The following is a 21,037-nucleotide window of genomic DNA, read 5'->3' as shown; positions in this document are numbered from 1 at the left end:
ATGTTAGGAGGAGAAGAGGAAAGGCGGGGCTCCCTCGTCCATTTTCGGGATTGAAAACGTTAAAATTAAAAAAAAAGGGGTTCTGAGGCTCTCCCGGGGAATTTTTTTCGAAACTTTGGCTCTTGAAACACAGTTTTAGACGATTTTGGTTGTATTATGGAAAGGAGATATTCGAGGGTCCACCCCGGAAAATTTTCTAATTTGGGGTTTTAAAAGTGCATTCTAGATTGGCTTTGGTAATGTTGGGCTGAAGATGTTCGTTGATGCTCCACGACCATATTTCGAAATTGAAACTTTAAAAACGCAATTGTTGATTATATGTGATTTTTTAGAAAGAGGGGGACAGAAACTCCTCACCAACCATGCGAATGCATGGAAGTGCTTCTCGCGGGACAGGAAGGTGAGTCTCTACTCTCTAGTTTCGCAGGCCGAGTCCCGGCTACAGAGCCGACACTACGCCCCAGTCAAGGGGTTTACCTACGATGAAACCAAACAATTTTCCCCGCCTGGCCGCCGGGTGGTGGGTATAGACCTACCACCGTTGCGGACGGGGGATTAGAAAGAGGGGGTTGAGCTCTCCCCCGATATTGTATCTGTAAAAACGCAGTTAGACTATCTGCGGTGATGTTATGGGAGGAGAGTTTCGGGGGTCCCCCCTCGGGATTTTTTAAACGTAACACGTATTTTTCGTAAAAACGTAACTGTAGTCTATCTTTGGTAACATTAGAAGGACCGGCAATGTTTTGACATTGAAATCTTAAAAACACGATTGTAGGTTGTCTTTGGTAACGTTAAGAGGACGGGCATTTTTGTCCGAATTGGAAGCTCTAAAAACGCAATTTTAGTTGACTTTCAATGATGTTAGGGAGAGGAGTTCTTTGAAGCTATACCCTGAAACGTTTTGAAATTCAAATCCTTAAAACAAAATTTAAGACAATCGTTAATTATGTTGGAGCGAGGGAGAGGATTGTTCCCCAAGAAAATTTTCGAGATTAGCTCCTAGACCGCAGCTTTTAGACGATCATTGGAAGTGTTAGCAGGCGACGACGTTTGAAGGCTCTCCTTCGGAAATTTTCCAAAATTGAAATTCCAGAAAAGAATTGTAGATTATCTCTGACGATGATATTAGGCAGTTCGGAGGCTCCTCTCAGAAAGCTTCAGAAGTCTCAAAAAAAAATCAGAAATCCAAAGGACGACCACCATTGGTGTATTAGAGGGAAGGGAGGGTCGGGAACCTCTGGAACTTTTAGAAATTCAAGTCCTAAAACCGAAATTTTAGGCTATCTTCAATGATGGAGTGGGGGCATTTCTCGAATGTTTGAGTGGGGGCGCTCTTCTGGAAGCTTTTTAAAATTTAAATCCTAAGTACGTTCGTAATTTTAGGCCATCTTTGATGACGGTAGTGTTGAAAACGCTCCCCCAGTTTTCCTTTTTTACACTCAAACCATTTGAGCGCTTTGGTTTTTCAATGAGGAAATTTTAAATTACCAGCCTGATAATTTTTATTTGTTTGAAATGCAAGCGTTTGCGACCCTAATGAGAAACTTTAAAGATGCGGTAGTGGATTTGTGCTCAGGCATTCTTGGACATTTTTAGACAATGGTAATAATGCATGGTGATGGACCGTCTTAAGAGATGACGGCGCCCAGGGCGAATATTTTCTGGCGCCCCAACCCTCCCAGACTCTAACAGAATAAGGAGCGTATAATGGAAAATTACCTAATATTTTATATTAATTTTTACACAGTTGAATATGTAGTTTGAAATTTATGTCTGTCATAATAGTAAGAAATTAAATCAATTGTGTTGGTTAAAAAAAAAGAATAATATTTAAAGAAAAAAAATGAAATACAATTCAGCAAGCCCTTCATATCTTGGGGCCCGAGGCGATCGACAACCTTCTTATTACTACCAATGCTTAACGGATGACTGTATGATAAAAAAATCCTGCCCAGAAGAAAATTCTGGTAGCACCACCAACTTAAGCCACTCAATACAATCCTCAAACAAAGCACATTTTAATCACGTACGGTTCCTGAATTCAGAATATGAAGCATATTTTAATATTTCCAGATTTTTTTGGGGGGAAGGGAAGTGCAATGCGAACAAGCTTCGAAAAAAAATTGTTTCAAGAACATTTAAAAAATTTCATTTCGCCCTTCTTTGGCACTCCCCCCCCCCTCGTGCTCGGCGCCCTACACAGTCGCATGCCAAACTCGGATCGGCGCTGTATATATACTATCTTCTATAACACAAGTATTAGACCTGTAATTTCGATTCCCAAACTGTTTAGGGGGGGGGGGGGGGGTAAATCAAGTCTTCATGGGAGCACAGCGCCGGCGCCACGAAATTTTTAATTACTTCACAATAATTAACGAAATATGAAACTGTTGTAATATTCCGCAGAGCTCCTGAATCATGAATAACACTAAAGGACTATGCAATGCTGTTTACCAAATTTGTTCATTTTTTTCCTGTTAGTTATGATTAGTTACATTAATGGCAAATATAGGGAAGGAGCTATATGTGTGTGTGTGTGTGTGTGTGTGTGTGTGTGTGTGTGTGTGTAAGGCTGCAGCCGCACTCCCCGCCCGCAAACTATAGTGAAACCGAAGTTTTTGCTTTTCTTTTGCTTCGCTGGAAGCGATATCAAGATGAAATAAAAAAAGTTTCGACCTCAGCCCATCCCCCCTCCCCGGACTAAAACATTTACTTTGCTACTGAGTTATAGAGAGAAGGGCGCCGTAGGAGGGTTAGATGTCCAAAATGTGATGTAGGCGCCTTGATTCTAAAAAATATTGGAACCACGGGAATTACCCAAAAATTTTAATCTAAAGGTTTATTAGTTTCTAATGAATTCAAGTCGGCGCTGAATGTTTACTTATTGTTGTTTTGACGATTCGTGAATTGATAGTTTTAAAAAAAAATCCTATGAAGTATATCACTTTTATTTTGAAAAAAGAGGGGAAAATTCCGACACCATTTTTTTTTTGGGGGTGAAGGAAGTAGATTTGGATGGGAACGAGAAAAACATTTTACATTAATGTTTTTGAATAAACCAATAAATGGGAGTTACTTTGATTTTAAAAAATCCTATTACGTAGTTTTATGATGTCAAGTCGTCTTATTCTGGCGCCGCAATATCCAGTACAAAGTCCTTAAAAAAAAAAAAAAAAAGAGTATGGCACCGGCGCACCGGGAATTTTCCCGGTATCCCGGCGGCCCAGTACGCCACTGGTTGCATGCCTAGATTCCTTTCAGACTAAATACATTTTTTTATGTATAGTTGTCATTAAATTTTTACTTTTTTGCGAAAATTTCAACCAGCAAATTTTTTCAAAATATTTGAACATTTAATATTTCTCTCATATATTCTATTGAAGATCAAAGGGGGGGGGAGGGAGGACTTGAATGTTTTACAGATGTTTTTTTTTATGTACAACTCTCATTCAATTTTTACTTTTTTGCTAAAACTTCAACCAACAAGTTTTTCAGAAAAAAAGTATAATATAATAATAATAATAATATTTCTCTCGTAAATTCTATTGAATATAAGAGGGTGAGGGAGGTGTGTAGACACGTTTTTGACAGAAATGTTGTAGACAAAAATTTGAAAAATTTTCTGTTACACTACTTGCTTACCCTTATCGTTCGGCCATTTTAATTTCTACTGCCCAAAATTCTTCTGAACGTTCAAAGTGATCCTACTAACCGCTTGCTTGACGTTCGTGACAAACAATAATGTATTTTTAAAAGGCTTATTGCAATCACAGCAGTAGCGCTTATAACTTCTTGTTAAATTTATTTTGATTAGGAGAGCGACAAAAGAACGGCATTAGATGCGCGCTCTTCATCCCTAGCGGGGGAACACCTTCACGTGGCTATCGGACGGAGCTAGTATGAATGTTGCAATATTTTCACACCCGTCCGTCACGTCCGATAAATCGGAACGGGCGGACGGATCGGTCGCCATGTGAATCGGCCTTTTAACTGTGCGCACTTGAAGCCGTGAACAGAGCGCGTAATAAGGGAGAGGGGAAGGGGGAAGCTCTACCCAAGAAAGCAATGGTATTCAATGTAGAGTAACAGGGAAAACGTTAAGAGAAATAAATGTGCGGCACTTTTATAAGTTTTATTGTCGGAGCAAAAAAAAAAAAAAAAAATGCTTTATTTATCACATACAACAATGAAAAAAGCTATTTCTTTCGAGATTTTTTTCTTATTTTTATTCATTTTTGTTGTTAGTGAATGCATGTTTGGAATGTAGAGTAGTTATTTATTTCCCCCCGATAACCACACAATTTCAGAAGCTTAAACGCACTTAATTAATGAAAAAGTATGTCTAAAACTGTGCTTAGTTAGAATTAGAGTATAAACACATAAGAAATAAATTATCTAAAAAATGTGGATGTCTTTAATCTTAAATTTTGAACATTGTTTGAAAGAACTACAGAATGTACCAAGTACAGAAAATGTTTTTATTATACACAACAAATGTTGACACATTGAAAGTAAAACACAGGTGTATGACAAAAATTTAAATTTCTTAAAAAATAACCTTAAAAGAGCCAAAAATTTAAATATTTTTTCTATTTACATTTTCTTTTGTCAAGAGCTCTCTTTAATAAGTTTAGTTAAAAAAAAAATCTGCTTTGTAGTTCAAAATTTATGTATTGCTTAAGCCATTTGCACAAATGAGACATTTTTACTAACTGTATTTCTGGAATATTAAACTTGTTCTTAATTGTGACAATTAAAATATGGTGAATCATTATATATCATAATATGATGTAGAAAATTTATAGTTTTCTTGCATTTAAAACAATATGTGCTCTACCCCCTTTTTTCTATGGTTCTAGTAGATATATATCGAACAAGAAATGAGTTTTTCAAGTTGTGTTGCCAGGGTTGGCCAGTACTTCGCCACGGGTGGAAAAAAAACACGGTTTTCCCCTTCTAGCAAAAATAGATTTTTTGCCAGTATTTAAAAGGGAACAAAAACTTATGTAGTTTTTTTTTAATTTTGCCCTCAGTAAATTAATAAAAGATATTAAACATGCTTTAATTAAATTCTAGTTTTGGTTTTCTTTGACATCTAGCTTAAAATAAATGTAATATTAAACCTGCTTAAACGAATGCTTCCAAAGATTTTTTTTAAATAAAAATTGAATTTACAATTTGTATTTAAGACAGGAAAATAAATGCAAAGATGATTGTCTAAAAGGACTAGACATTTACAGTTCTCAACTACTTTTCCTCAGGTATCAATTCCCTGAGTCCCGATTGCCAGTATTTAAAAGGGAACAAAAACTTATGTAGTTTTTTTTAATTTTGCCCTCAGTAAATTAATAAAAGATATTAAACATGCTTTAATTAAATTCTAGTTTTGGTTTTCTTTGACATCTAGCTTAAAATAAATGTAATATTAAACCTGCTTAAACGAATGCTTCCAAAGATTTTTTTTAAATAAAAATTGAATTTACAATTTGTATTTAAGACAGGAAAATAAATGCAAAGATGATTGTCTAAAAGGACTAGACATTTACAGTTCTCAACTACTTTTCCTCAGGTATCAATTCCCCCAGTCAGGAGAAAAAAACGTATTATTTCTTTAGAAAAAAAAAAGATAATTTTCTATATTATTTGACTATCTTCTGTCAAAATTAAATAGCTTCAAAATCGAAATGAAATCTGGAAAAAGAATAACAATTTAAATATTTGATGAGGTTGGTCGTCCTGCTAGCAAAGGGTTATTTTTGCCAGGATAGTGGCAAAAATTGGGAAAATAAGTACAACAATTGTACAATTTGAATACTCCAATTGAAATTTAAATTAAAGCAGACCAAGACTAGTTTCTTCAGAAATATAAATGTATAATAAAAACAATTTAAAGTAAACTAGGGGAAATGCATAATAATTTAAAACTTGCATATTGCGATGCAATGTTTAAAAAAATGTCCTGATATACCGGATTCAACTGAATTTGAATAAGCTTTGACAATTTTTATGAGTAATTGTCAATAATAAAATTTCATTTAGTATGAATTATACATTTTTATCACATTTATATTTCACACTATATAATCATAGTTGACCTCTTATAATTTTTATTACTCTGCTGGTATTGAAAATTTGCACTACTTTCCTGCTAAAAATTAAAAGATGAAAATTTCTTATTTAATAGTTAGGACAGTTTAATATTTTGTACCAAAGTCAGTGAGTTGATTTTTATTGCCTTTTACTCTCCACTTTCTTTCTGCATTCATAAAATAAAAAAAGAAAAGCATTTCACTAAAACAATGGATTACTGTTCCACTGATGCAATTTAATATTTTACAAAAACATGAAAATTATTAGAATGCAGTTAAAATTACTATGATATTAAACACGTTATATCCAATCCCCATAAATGAAGCAAATCTAGTTTTGCCACTTTGGCAAATGTGGGCAAAAAATAGTTTTGCCAGGACACTTTTAGAATTTTTTTTTCTACCTTTGGCAGAAATGTGCCAAGCCTAATTTTTTAAAAAATTTACTTATCTGAAATTTTATGTTTAAAAGAATTAGGCTCATAGAAAAATTTTACTGCATTATATTGCAACATGTTGTGGTGGAGGTTTAAAAGAATTACGTTGTTACTAAACGCAAATTTTGCTAATTATAAATAAATGTAATAAATAATAAAATTGATAGCTAAAAAATGTCATTCCTATATCTTTGTTAGCAGAACTCAATTCAACTTTCTCTAATTCTGTTCTTGCCATTTTTTCCACTGTCCTGGCATAAATGACTTCTTGCCTGCAAAATATCTAACCCTTTGTGTTGCCTAATATTGCCCTTTAAAGTGCAATAATTTTGAATATAATTGTTTAAGTGAATTGCTTCCCCCCCCCCCCAATACCTAAACCTTACATTCAAATATCTTTTATAATGGCACGAAAAATATCCCTGGTATCTTGTTTCCCGGTCTGTTTGTAAACCCGTAACACAAGCAGGCATTTTAGTTAAATCAACAGAAAATATTCAATATTAAACACAGCATTCTAGGTAAAATAGCATTGATAAAGCCCTTCAAAGCCGAATGTTTTGGGTAGACTTTTTCCCTCGGCAGTTAAAACCGGTTACGGTTTTAGCATCAGGTTTTGTCGCGTTGAGCGTCTCCCCTTTCTTCTATCCCCCTTGGGTAAAAAACAGACACATCTGGTTTCTCTTAAAAAGACTATGTGCAGCGACTGGAAGGGCTGAGTGACCATTATCGCCTGCGTTTAAAAAGAGCATTTTATTCCTTTACTAGCCGCCTGCGGCGACCAGCTGGTCCGCCTTTTTGCGCAATTCGCCTTTTTGCGCCAGGGTTGCCGCCTTCGGCGACTGCTTAGACAATTTAGCGACGGTATTAATCAATGTTTTTCTTTATATATCAATATTATCATTCGCCTTTTTACGCCAATGTTGGCTTCTTCGGCGGCTGCTTAAAAAATTTTGTCGATGGTATTAATCAATCTTTTTCTTTATACATCAATATTATCATTCGCCTTTTTACGCCAAGGTTGCCACCATCAGCGGCTGCTTAAATAAATTTTGTGTTGAATAAAGTATTTTCTAGATCTATCTCCAGTTATATGTCCTTTGGAATATTTTTAAAGGGGGGGGGGAGGCACAAAGGGCATACTCTTCATGCAAACTTTGTCGGAAAATAACAAAAAGCACTTCAACTTTTATGTGAAAGCATTGTTTTTTCAAAGTCATGGTATGTGTTTGTGTGGGGGGGGGCGGCTATTGATCCCCCGTTGAAGTTCCTCTATTTCTTACTGTCTATCTACTGTATCCACCTCTATATTTGTCCACCCTTCTTTCTCTCTATCTATCTATCTATCTATACGATCCATGCATATCTATCTCTGATAGTAATTAACAATCCTTTTCTTTGTAAAAAAAAACATTTTTTGCCCACTTAATATCATCTCTCTATCTACCACACCTAACCACCAATCCCTACAAAAATCATGCAAAAAACCGCGGGCTTTAATTATTTACTTAAAACTGCACGCAAAAAAAAGGCCATATGTTCTCCGTAGTGTGCAAAAAGCAGCGCTTGCAAAAGATAAAAAAAAAAAAAACACCGCTTTTATTGAATTAAAATGCGCACAAATATTTGACCAAAAATAAATATAGCAAAACGTCCAGAAAAAAAAGTTGGAAAAATAAAGGTATGAAATCTCTGAAAGTTAAAGGAAAAAAAAAGTGAAGAGAAAGCAAACGATTTCAGTTTGGTCACGTGATGAGGAAGTGCGGAACTCAGCCGGCAATGCTTACAGGTCGCGTCGCGTTCTGCATTAAAAAAATTGTAAAAAAAAAAAAAAAACTTTTGCGTATTTTTAAAAACTTTTTTCTTCTGAAGGGGGCGGAATGCTTTTACTATTACCAACTAAATTTTTGGAATCGAGAGCTCAATACTTTTTGCAGGATGGGTTTCGAAAAAAACTAAACAGAGAAAAAAATGCAAAATAAAGGCTTTTTAAAAAATTTATAAAAAATACAAAAATTGCAATATCTTCAAAATATTTTCAATCATCATATTTAAAACTAAATTTCCTCCATTATAGTACAAAAAATATTTGTGTGGTGCGATTGGTTCGGGGTCTGTGAGGTAAAAAGTACTAAAAAGTGCAAAAAAACGCATAAAACATTAAATAACTTTTTTTCTAATAAAAATATCAAAAATCGAAGCCCGAGGTGCATTTTTTCAGCAAAAACTGCACCAGTATACCAAATTTCATCTTTCTAGGCCTTACCGTTTTCCTGGGATGCTCGCCACAAACACACACACACACACACAAACATCTTATTTTATTATCCCGTTCGCACCCAGCGTCACGCGGACGCTACGCAACAATTCCTCTCTTATCAGCCCAGCGACACGTATCCGCTACGCGCTCTGATCGACGCTGACGTCCCAGCGTCACATATACGCTTTCTCGAAATGGAACGATTGAATTGAATATTTAAACGATAATAGATGGCGCTAAATGGCTGTAACTTTGATCATATTCGAGTCACATGGTATTTGACCTTCATGTACACGCTTTAGTTTCTTATTTGGACCTCTGTATGGGATAGATTTTTTTTAATGTAAACAACAGTGAATCACTGCTCTGCGCATACGATTTATGAGGTCTCAATTGCTCTTGTTTATATCTTTGCTTCTCTTTTTTACTTTCTTCTATATCTAATATATAGAAGAAAGTATTGGATTCGTGCAAATTTTCGAATTTCGAATTTTGACGGATTCGAACGTTTTGAGGTGTGCTGAGTCCATTTCGACTATTTTTGGAAAATGTCTGTCTGTCTGTGTGTGTGTGTGTGTATGTATGTGTGTCACGTCTGTGTGTGACCAGTTTTTTGTGGCCGCTCTACAGCAAAAACTACCGCATGAAATTGAACGAAATTTGGTACACACATGTGCCCCTATGTGAACTTGTGCCCATTAGTTTTTGGCGCGAATTCCTCCAAGGGGGGTGGAGCAATGGGACTTTTTTGAGTTACGCGTGCTTGCTATTCCTCAGAAAGTAACTGGCGGAATCAAACAAAATTTGGTCCATATGTTGCCCCTAACAGGAGCAGGCGCTGATTCAATTTTGGTGTCAATAGCTCAAACGGGGGTTGAGTTATAGAACGTTTTTTGTCGTCAATTGTGACTGCTGTATCTCAAGAAATAACGAACGGAATCAAACAAAAATTTTTTGACAAGTAGCCCTTAATGGGTATAAGAGCTGATTTTATTTTGGTGTCAACAGCTAAAAAGGGGGTAGCGCAATCGCCCGTTCTTTTTTTCCATTGTGAGTGCCCTATCTCAAGAAGTAATGCTACGTTCTGGTTGAAATTTGGAATATATGTGAATCCATACGTAAACAGGCTTTGGTTCAATTTTGACTCCAATCGCTCCAAGAGGTGTTGATTTTTTTTTTTTTTTTTTGCGAATAAAAATAGTTTTATTAATGCAACAATAAGAAAGATAAATCGTAATAGATTGTCGTCTGCGTATTTCTCGTGATTTTAATTGTATGGAAATGATCGGAAATATTATCTCAATGATTTAAAATTTTTAACTGTTGCCATCTTATGTTTGTTAATAAATAAAATACTTGTAATTAATTCAAGTAAGGCTTTTAAAGTAACTTTCAATTTTCGCTCTTTGTTTTGTTTTTACAATAATTCAGACACTGGGATGGTCGTCAAGTTTTTGCATGTGTAATTTTGTTTTTGTTAGGAATATTGCTTCCTCGTCAAGCATGGGGAGGGACCAGAAAAAGGAAAAATATAGAAGAAAGTTTCGTGATGGCCACAACATACTAGTTTGTTACGAGTAATTGAAAGAGATATACATCTAGCTGAATAAATTATGGGGGAGGGGAGGAAGGTTAAAATATTTTTGCGTATGTGTTCCAGACTTTTGGGATTCCCCGTTCGATGAGGGTACAGGAATGATTTCAAGCGGCACTGAAGTTTATGATTATTTTTGAATCCTTTCCGATATTGTTCTTCTTTATTTATTCTTTTTTATTTGGAGACTGGAACATTGCAATAAAAATGGTTAGCGAAGTGAGTGAAAGGGAATGTTTTCGAGAGAATTATGGAGCAATTTTGAGACTTGTTGCGTGGGAATTTAACTAGTTTAAATTCGTTGACCTAAGTTGTTTTAATTAAAATTACATAAGGAACATATTTTTTTGCTACATTTCTTTTTCTTTGATTGGACATTCACGATGTCTAACTCGAACATTGTTTTTGTGCACATATTATTTAGCTTTGTGCACATAGTTAAAGTTTTAGTATTCTACTTATTTCACTCCCTTCTAATAATGTAATAGTCTTTATATTAACAATTAGTAATCAGTAGTACATTGTTTAAGCAAATTTAAAATATCAAGTCATTATTTTGAAATGCTGATTTTATATGAATATTTTTGTTCAGTTAGGCTTAACTGCTGTAAATGCTCGGGCCGATGGCGGCGTTCCATTTCGGAACGTTCGGTCCCGTAGCTGCGCTTCGTTTTCCATGCGCTGGTCCTCAAGGGGTTATATGTACTAGCCGCCTTCGGCGACCAGCTGGTCCGCCTTTTTACGCCAGGGTTGCAGCCTTCGGCGGCTGCATAGACAATTTAGCGACGGTATTAATCAATGTTTTTCTCTATATATCAATATTATCATCTGCCTTTTTACGCCAGTGTTGCCGCCTTCGGTGGCTGCTTAAATAAGTTTCATGGCGGTATCAATCGATCTATATCTATATCATTATTAATTTAAATAAAATATTTTCTAGATCTATCTCCAGTTCCGTCGTTTGGAATATTTTTAAAGGAGGGGGGAGGGGAGACACAAACTGCTTGCACTTCATGCAAATTTTGTCGAAAAATAAAAAAAACACTTCCACTTTTACTTGAGAGCATTGTTTTTTCAAAGTCATGGTATGTGTATCGACCTCTGCATTTGTCTATCTATCTATCTATCTATCTATACGATCTATGCGTATCTACCTCCGACAGTAATTAACAATGTTTTCAAATCGTAGCGGCCCCCCCCAACCCCCGTTGTTGTTCTTTAAATAACGGGGTCTATCTATCTCTCACTGTACATCGACCTGTAGATTTATCTTTCTCTAGATCCATGGAAATTTACCTCTGATAGTAATTAACAATCTTTTTTCAAAGAAAAAAAGTATTAATTCGAGAACAAAATTAAAAAAAAAAAAAAAACATTTTTTTGTACACTCAATGTATATCTATCACCTATTCGATCCATCTCTAAATTTTCTCATCTATCTCTATTTATTTTGATCTAACCTCCAATCTTATTCCCTAACAAAAAGAAAATCATGCAAAAAAAGCGCGCTTACTTATTTATTAAAATGCACAAAAAATTGATGTCTTTGTGGTACCCGGAGTTTGCCAAAGTATAAAAATCATTGTTTTTATTGAAATTCAAAAAAAAAAAAAAAAGTGACTGGGACCAAAACGATCCGATGTGGTCCGTCTGGTTAACCGAAATCGAATGTTTAGCAAAACATCCGGGGGGGGGGGGGGAGAAACAAATGAAATACCTGGAAAGAAAAAAAAAGCGAATGAATCCTTGGAAAGGAAAGAAAAGAAAAAAGCAAGTTACGCACTTCAGTTACATCACGTGGTTGCGTTACGTCATATTCGCAGCGGTCAGCGGATCTTCGGTGAAGCAATAGCTCATATCTTCGTTCTGCATTTAAAAAATTGTAAAAAAAAAACTTTTGAACATTTTTGAAAACTTTTTTTTTCTGTAGAGGGCGAAATGTTCTGGCTACTACATAGTAAAATTGTAGAAAAGCGGTTATTATATTTTTCACGGGATGCGTTTAGAAAAAAATTAAACCCAGAAAAAAATGCAAAATAAAGGTTTTTTCAAAAATTCATAAAAAAATACAAAAATTGCTCTATCTTCAAAATTTTTTTGTTCATCGTATTTAAAATTAAATTTCGGACACTATAGTGCAAAACATATTTGTCTGGCGCGATTGGTTCGGGGTCTGTGAGGTTAAAAGTACTAAAAAGTGCTAAAAATCACATAAAACATTAAATAACTTTTTTTCTAGTTAAAATATCAAAAATCGAAGCCCGAGGTGCACAACTTCAGCAAAAACTACACCTGTGTACCAAATTTCATCTTTCTAGGCCTTACCGTTTTCCCGGGATGCGCGCCACAAACACACACACACACACACACACACACAAACATCTTATTTTATTACTAGCCGCCTTCGGCGACCAGCTGGTCCGCCTTTTGCGCCAGGGTTGCCGCCTTCGGCGGCTGCTTGGACAATTTAGTGACGGTATTAATCAATGTTTTTCTTTATGTATCAATATTATCATTCGCCTTTTTACGCCAATGTTGCCGCCTTCGGCGGCTGCTTAAATAAATTTCGTGGCAGTATCAATCAATCTATATCTATCTATAACATTAGTAGTTTGAATAAAATATTTTCTAGATATATCTCCAGTTCCGTCGTTAGGAATTATATTTTCAAATCGTAGTAGCGCGGGGGGAGGGCTTTGAAACCCCCCCCCCCCGTTGTTTTTCTTTAAATAACGGGCCTGTCTGTCTCTTGGTGTCTATCGACCTGTAGATTTATCATTCTCCAGATCCATGCAAATTTACCTCTTGATGGCAATTTCTATCTCTATTTATTTTTATCTAACCTCCAACCTTATTCCCTAACAAAAAGAAAATCATGGCAAAAAAAAGCGCGCTTACTTATTTTTTAAAATAGCACAAAAAATGGTATCTCTGTGGTACCTGCAGTTTGCAAAAGTATGACAGGGACTAAAATGATCCCGTCCCGATGCGGTCCGTCTGATAAACCAAAATCGAATGTTTAGAAAAAACAGCGATATTACCTTGGAAAAACGTCCTGGGGGGGGGGGGGGGGAATGGAGGAGAGGCACAAAAGGCATACTCTTCATGCAAATTTTGTCGGAAAATAACAAAAAGCATTTCCACTTTTATGTGAAAGCATTGTTTTTTCAAAGTCATGGTGTGTGAGGGGGGGGTATTGATCCCCCGTTGAAGTTCCTCTATTTCTTACTGTCCATCTACTGTATCCACCTCTATATTTGTCCACCTTTCTTTCTCTCTATCTATCTATCTATACGATCCAAGTATATCTACCTCTGATAGTAATTAACAATCCTTTATATGTAAAAAAAAAAAAAAAAAAACATTTTTTGCCCACTTAATATCATCTCTCTATCTACCAAACACAACCACCAATCCCTACAAAAATCATGCTAAAAAACCGCGGGCTTTATTTATTTACTTAAAATTACACGTAAAAAAAGGCTCTATGTTCCCTGTAGTGTCCAAAAAGCAGCGCTTGCAAAAGTTAAAAAAAAATCACCGCTTTTATTGAATTAAAATGCGCAAAAATATTTGACCAAAAATAAATGTAGCAAACAGTCCAGAAAAAAAAAAAAAAGTTGGAAAAATAAAGATCTAAGAAATCTCTGAACGTTAAAAAAAAAAAAAAAAAAAAAAGTGAAGAGAAAGCAAACGATTTCAGTTAGGTCACGTGATGAGGAAGTGCGGAACTTAGCCGGCAATGCTTACAGGTCGCGTCGTGTTCTGCATTTAAAAAATTGTAAAAAAAGAACTTTTGCGTATTTTTAAAAACTTTTTTCTTCTGAAGGGGGCGGAATGTTTTTACTATTACCAACTAAAATTTTGGAATTGAGGGCACGATACTTTTTGCAGGATGGGTTTAGAAAAAAACTAAACCCAGAAAAAAATGCGAAATAAAGGTTTTTTCAAAAATTTATAAAAAATACAAAAATTGCTCTATCTTCAAAATTTTTCCCTTCATCCTATTTAAAATTAAATTTTCTACACTATAGTACAAAAAATATTTGTGTGGTGCGATTGGTTCGGGGTCTGTGAGGTAAAAAGTACTAAAAAGTGCAAAAAAACGCATAAAACATTAAATAACTTTTTTTCTAATAAAAATATCAAAAATCGAAGCCCGAGGTGCACATCTTCAGCAAAAACTACACCTGTATACCAAATTTCATCTTTCTAGGCCTTAACGTTTTCCCGGGATGCGCGCCACAAACACACACACACACACACACACAAACATCTTATTTTATTATATGTAAAGAAGATAGAAGATACCCTTAGAAGTGTTTATCACGAAACATTACTTGCTTGAATGTTTAAAGAATTGGAAAGTAATTTGGGATTATTACTTCTGCTCAGTTAGGTTAGTTAAAACCTACTCCTTTCGGAAAAGCTTAAATACTGTTTTTCTCCTTCTTCCATCATAAGAATCTGCTAGACACTGCAATAAATTTTGTCATCCCGTTAAAGGCCAGCAGTCCCCCGCTAACCACGAGTTCGGCTCAGCAGAACTAAGTTCATTTTTTTTTCAAACATTTTCCCCGAACTTTTTAAAACTTTGAAAATTTCAGGGGGGGGGTCCTGACCCCCCACCCCGCTGGCTACGGCCTTGATCTAATGAGTAGGAACGTTATGCATCATGACGAATAAGGAATTTTTTGATAGATCAATCTGTAACTTCCCATCGGAGTGCCTCTGAATGTGAAACGTCAAGTTTGACAGTTTCATTTTCGGGAACACTTTTTTGCGTGTTTTCGAGTCAAAGAAATTTTGCTTCCTTTAGGAGAGAGGGGACGGCAGATTTCAAATCTGCCTAGAGGCGGCATGGAGCTAAATTCGGTCCTGTGTTCGTAAGATTGGAAATAGTGAGAATTTTTCTTAGCTTTTTGCTTCATTATAGTGTTCATGATAATACTCTTTCTTAAAATGTAGGATGTAGTAAAATAGAACAAAAGCAAGAAGTCTATCCCTGAAACAAGGATCAGAATATTTTATTCGGAAGATTCACACCAAAAAAGTGAAACAACTTGCTATCGGTAAAACTCTCAATACTGAAAAAAAAAAATGTATTTGTAAATCTTTGATGTGTATTGTCCTGAGAATAAAAAATTGGAAATACATTGTAAATTAATTGAGGTATAAGCATCTTTTGTGAAAAAGCAGAGACCTCAATTTGTGTGTTACCAGGTTCGGATACAGAAATTAACTTTTGGAGGGGGCCCAGAAATTGAATAGTTCATCCCCCAATACAATATGTTTCACACCAAAGTTTTCATAACTTTTTTTTTAGGATCACTTAAGGCCAATTGATCTACTTTTCGGTACATAAATATTTTGCACTAATATGCTTTGAATGTGGACGTAAAATAACATTTCAAGCAAATTAAATACTAAATCCAATATAATATCACCAAGAGGCTATAAAATGAAAGGCTTTAATTAGGAACATTGTCATTATGATTAACACGAGGGTAAGGTTATTAAAAAAAAAACCCGTACCTCATTTGAGTTTTTATAGATTAATTTATATTTTAATTATTAATTAAGAAAATCATAGCTTCATAACAAGTAAGTTTTATTGAAGAATTCAGATACCATTTCTTCGCGAATTTCAAAGCAGTTACTGATTTGTTTTTAAAGCCAGGATACTGTTGAACATTTTGATACTACATGCCGTTCTCACTAATATCATGGTTTTACAAAGAAACTATACCATGTGACTTCTTTCATTTTGCATTATTTATAAGCTAAAAAAGAAATCTATTATTTCGCAAATAGCTTCTGGATCGAAATGACTCTTTTAGGCACATTTATACACTTTTTAAAACTGTTAATTATTGATTCCATCGAAGAAGAATTAATGGATGAATCGCGATATTTCGTTCCCTTGAATTCGAAATCAGTGAGTTAAATGTGTTTTGCAGCTCTTTCTTCTGACTCTAGTATAACTTCTTTTGCAAACAAAAATGCTTCTACATTCAAAATATGCTTGTGTGTTTTTTTTTTTAAATACTGTTAAAAAAAAATAATATGTTGTAGAGAAGTCAATTAAAAATATAAATGAAATATTTAAATTAATTTATCCTATTTGGGGGGGGGGGGCAGGCCCCCTGCCCTCTTAAAATCTGCTACTGTGTGTTACGAAAAAAAGAAAGACTCCATGAGAAGAAGTCATTGAAAAAATTTAAAAACTCCTGAATCACGTGATCAGTCTTCGTCTCAAACCCAAACCCCTGCTTTTAAGTAAACAAAAATAATCTATAAAATGTCGACAAATTTATGAAAAACATGAATTATGGTCTTTTTTCCTATCTGCAAGAAATTATCTTTCCGTAATAACTTATGAATTGTTTCAATCAAAAGGGATTTGATGAACTTTCGCTTGAAACCATTTTTTTTGCCGTAGTAACTTGCACTTCTTCGTTCTGGCAGAACAAGTATGGTGCGAATTTCGTGCAAGCTGTTGGAGCTTTTGGTATTGTAAAAGTTCGATTTCGTTGAGAACTTCGTCAAACTTAGTGGATCAAGTTTAAATTTCTTTCTCAAAGGAAAATATAGGTAATATTGTTTTTATTTTTTTTTTAAAGTCGTCGATTTTCATTAAATCTTAGATAGTTATATTATCATGCTGTATTTCTTGGCTCTTGTTCTGTTCAAATTTCATCACCCGTTCGGTTACGAAATAGTGGTTTTAGTTTTTGTACTTTTTGAATATTTTTCATTTGATGCTAATCATTTATTTTAAGGACTGTTAGTGAAAGAACAGTATATCGATTGATGCTAATAGTTGTTCTGTTTCGATTCAGTAAAATGGCTCTCAGATTCAACTTCTATCACAATACTATTTTATAATGCCATTATAACTTTAATCTGCTTTTTTTTTTCCCACCTCATATTTTTATAGATCTAGTGAACAAAGCCTTTTGAACTATTTTTTTTTTAATTTAAAAAAATAAAATATAACTAATTGTCCGTTTTGGAAGGATTTTCTCCTCCCCCCCCCCAATTCATTTTTTAAAAATATGTTATTTCATTTTCATTACTGTTTATTTGTTCCTTAATTTTTTCTTGAAATTTCAAGGATTTTAAATCTTAATGCACTTTAAAGCTTGTATGTTCTGCATGCACAGTGAAACTTCTATGAGTACCTAATCATCAGGGTTTATGCTGAGTTCAAAAGTTCTTTAGTAAGGATGACAAAATTGGAAAGAAAAACTTTAGCAACTTGCTAAAATAAAGGTTAATGAATACATTTACATATCTTTCTTACTGCTGCAATAAATTTCATCACCAGTTAAAAACTAAATGCAAAATTCAGTCAGGACATCTTTAAAGAAATAAATACACAGTAGCTAATATATTTTGTTTTTTGAATTTAAAAAAAAACAAAAAACCCCAGAGAGAACAAGTTTGGTTTTTAAAATGGTACAAGTGCTTTCCCCCCAGTGTTTGTTGATTTAAATCAGCTTGATTTAAATCAAATGATTTTTTTAGAAAAATTTGATTTGAATCAAGTGATTTTTTTTAACAAAATCATTAAAATCAATTGATTTAATTTTTAAAAATTAATTTTATATTTTTAGAATGTATTGCTCTAAATTTAACTACACTGCATTATACTATCTTAAATTCAACAGCCAAAACTACATAGTTCCTTCTTTCTGTGTGTGTAACAGATTTTCACTTTTGCAATATTGCTTTTACTTCAAAATTACAGTTTAGAACAAAATAAAAATTTGCAGTTTTTCTTATACACCATGACTAATATAGTTAAGAAAAGTAATTATTCAACATATTATTTTACACTAAAAATGTGCATGAGGATAGAAACCTTATCTTTAAGCAAAGCGTAAAACAATATCACATCTTACCTATGCATTATAACATATTTTAAATCTTAAAAATTTATTGAATAGTTAGAAAACTTACTTTAAAACCCCCCGAAAGTAACTCCCCTAGCGATTATAGCCCCCTCCTCCTTTTTTGTGGAAAGTGAAATCATTTTAAAACCCTGAATATACCCCCCTCACCTGAAAAATTTTTCGATCATCTTCATTTGCTACTCCCTTCAAAAAAAAAGAAAAAAGGATAACATTTTCTGTTTTACTTGGAAAGCATTTACAGAAGCTTAGTTTTCCTCTCCATGTGCAGGTTTTCTTTTCTAAAAAAAGAAAACACAATAACTTGAACAGAAAAGAAAAAAAAATGGTCACCCTGGTTTATTCCTTGTAAAATGTCTAGACTCCTTTTGATGCAAGGGCTCCTTTTTTTTTTACATATGTATTATAAAAGAAATTTATATGATTGCACTGTTTTTTATTCATTTTGGAAAGCATTTTTGTTCTGACTGAAAATGAACAATCTTCAACACGATGCCATTTTGAAAATGTGACGCTATTTTGGAAATGCGTTGCTTAAAAAGTAGCGCAAAACTTAAAAGTAACCTTTTTTAAAGGAGAAATAAAGTAATTGAACGAGTCTAGGATCGGAAATGTATATTTTACTAAATCAAGTTAGAGTTTTGTCTGTTTTTACGTTCACAAACTTTGTAAAGCTCAGTTTTCGAAATTACGATCTTTGTAACGAATTTGTGGCCGTGATTGCGAATTTTGCTTCTATTCTGAAACAAGAACATTAAGATTTTGCTTCTTTTACTGTAACCTTATTACATTCAGTACATGATGAGTTTTCAAGCAATAATTTATAGGGGTTTTGCCAACTTAAAGTGAATATCCTTTCTTTCAAAAAAAAATGGCGTCCACATGTAATTTATTACCACTAGAATATTATGACAGGTTTTTATTAATTAATATCTCACTCTTCATTAATATTAATTCTTATTTACTTATTTCTTTTCTGTACTCTAAAATTAATACATCTAAAAACAATTTTTTGGCTAAATTTTCAAAAAAATCTCAATTATAACCCCTCTTTCTGAAACTAACAAGTTTTGTTTTGAAAATAGGGAGGGGGGGGGGATACTTTCGGGATTTTAAGGTATCTTAATTTTAAAAGTGAGCTGAATGAATTCATCTATTGTATGAAATATATTATGTTTGTAAATGTAAAGTAATTAATATCTACAGATTAAAAAAAAAAAAAAAACTGATTTAAGCAAAAAAAAAAAAAAAAAGATTTAAATTTAAAAAATCCAACTTTAAAAATAAAAAAAAAATGCGAAACCCTGCTTTTCCTCCAACAGTGCATTTATCGGGAGACATAATGCCCACATTTAAACATGTTAGCTAAGATTTATAATAACCTCCAATTGAATATTCATAGCTGCCAACTTGTACAATTGTACGTTCTTATGGCATATTTGTGAGATTTTTAGGTTTTTGGTTTCTCTGACGAGTTACATGGTGCATGAGGCATTCTGTCTGGCTATTATCACGCGCAGTGATGTGTCTGTTAGGAGAGTTACACTTGGTGTTCGCAAGTTTGATATTCTTTTAAGTAGGGCTAGACAGAGCTGTGCACTTCTTTATTGGATAACAGCATGGAGAACATTTTTTTCTGTAAGAACTTACAGAAAAACTATTATTTTAAACAAGTTTTTGATAGACAATTTTTGAAAGCTGCAAAGTCGGCAACTTTTCAAAGTTTAAGTTCAAAGAAATAAAAGTTTATTTATTTACTTATTTTTAAATTTATTTATTTATTTTTGCTTGTAAAAGCACAGATCAAGGTAAAGATTTTTTCATGCCTTATGTTCTCCCTTTATGTGAGCAAAAAAGTGAAAATGCCTTGCTTTAGTTTCATAATTTAGTAATTTCGCATTTTTCTAAAAATGCAACCATAGGAAACCTTGGCGACTATCTACATTAACTGCCAAATTCCTGAGGCACCGACTCCTCTCCCCTCTTTAAGTATTGTGTTCTTAGATAACATGTATATTTGTCTTAATTTTTGATATTTTTGTAACATTTATTCGCAATATTTATTGCTGTGGTTATATGTTTTAATGATTGTGTTCTTGAGGTATTTATTAATTATGAATTTTTAGCACAACATTCCTGTTAATACCGAAATACCATCGCGAAGAACGATGTACAAGGTATCTTGTTGTACATCGATATCTTGGCTCTAACAGGAAAAAGTTGCCGGGGGGGATATGACATTAGTTCCGTTTTTGCAGTCGTGTCAAAAAACCCTTTTTGACATGGTTTTTGACAAAATTGTCAAAAACCTAAATTTCATCCAAAACCTGCAAAAGTTTGGTATTGATTAACAAAAATACATTTTAACAAATTTATCATAGTTTTAAATTTTTTGATTTCAGATCTAGTTTTACCATAAGATTTTTTTTTTAAACTGAAAATTAATCAGGTAAAATGTACAATTTTAATTTTTTTCCACATAAATTAAGACTTAATATTAGTGTTAAAATAGGGGTTAGGTTCCGTAGATAAAAAACTACTTCATTCTAGTGATGACTAATTGTGTAATAAGTTTAATGTGTACTTATATCGATTTCTATGCACAACATACATAAAGAAGACATAAATTAATTTTGTGTTCTGTTTATAAACAGGCGTTTATGATAGTCTTTTGGCAGTCATTAAGAATGTTTCTCTGTAGTTCTTTGCAGAGCATTAATGCATCCATGATCACTTGCGTC

General features: G+C 33.8%; 1 protein-coding gene across 2 annotated transcripts in view; it reads left to right on the top strand.

The window, feature by feature from the left end:
* The first annotated feature begins 16,832 nt into the window (after positions 1-16,832).
* Positions 16,833-21,037, top strand: part of LOC129231289 (ubiquitin thioesterase OTU1-like) — a 31,415-nt gene continuing 27,210 nt past the window's right edge. Inside the window, exon 1 of one of the 2 annotated variants that reach the window (XM_054865577.1) lies at positions 16,833-16,974. The gene's annotated coding sequence lies outside the window, so the exon portion shown is untranslated. The remainder of the gene's footprint in view (positions 16,975-21,037) is intronic. The other variant, XR_008581233.1, reaches the window with a different exon arrangement.

The sequence above is a fragment of the Uloborus diversus genome, chromosome 10 (genome assembly GCF_026930045.1).
Source record: "Uloborus diversus isolate 005 chromosome 10, Udiv.v.3.1, whole genome shotgun sequence".
Taxonomy (NCBI): Eukaryota; Metazoa; Arthropoda; class Arachnida; order Araneae; family Uloboridae; genus Uloborus; species Uloborus diversus.
This window is presented reverse-complemented; position numbering and strand designations above follow the sequence as displayed.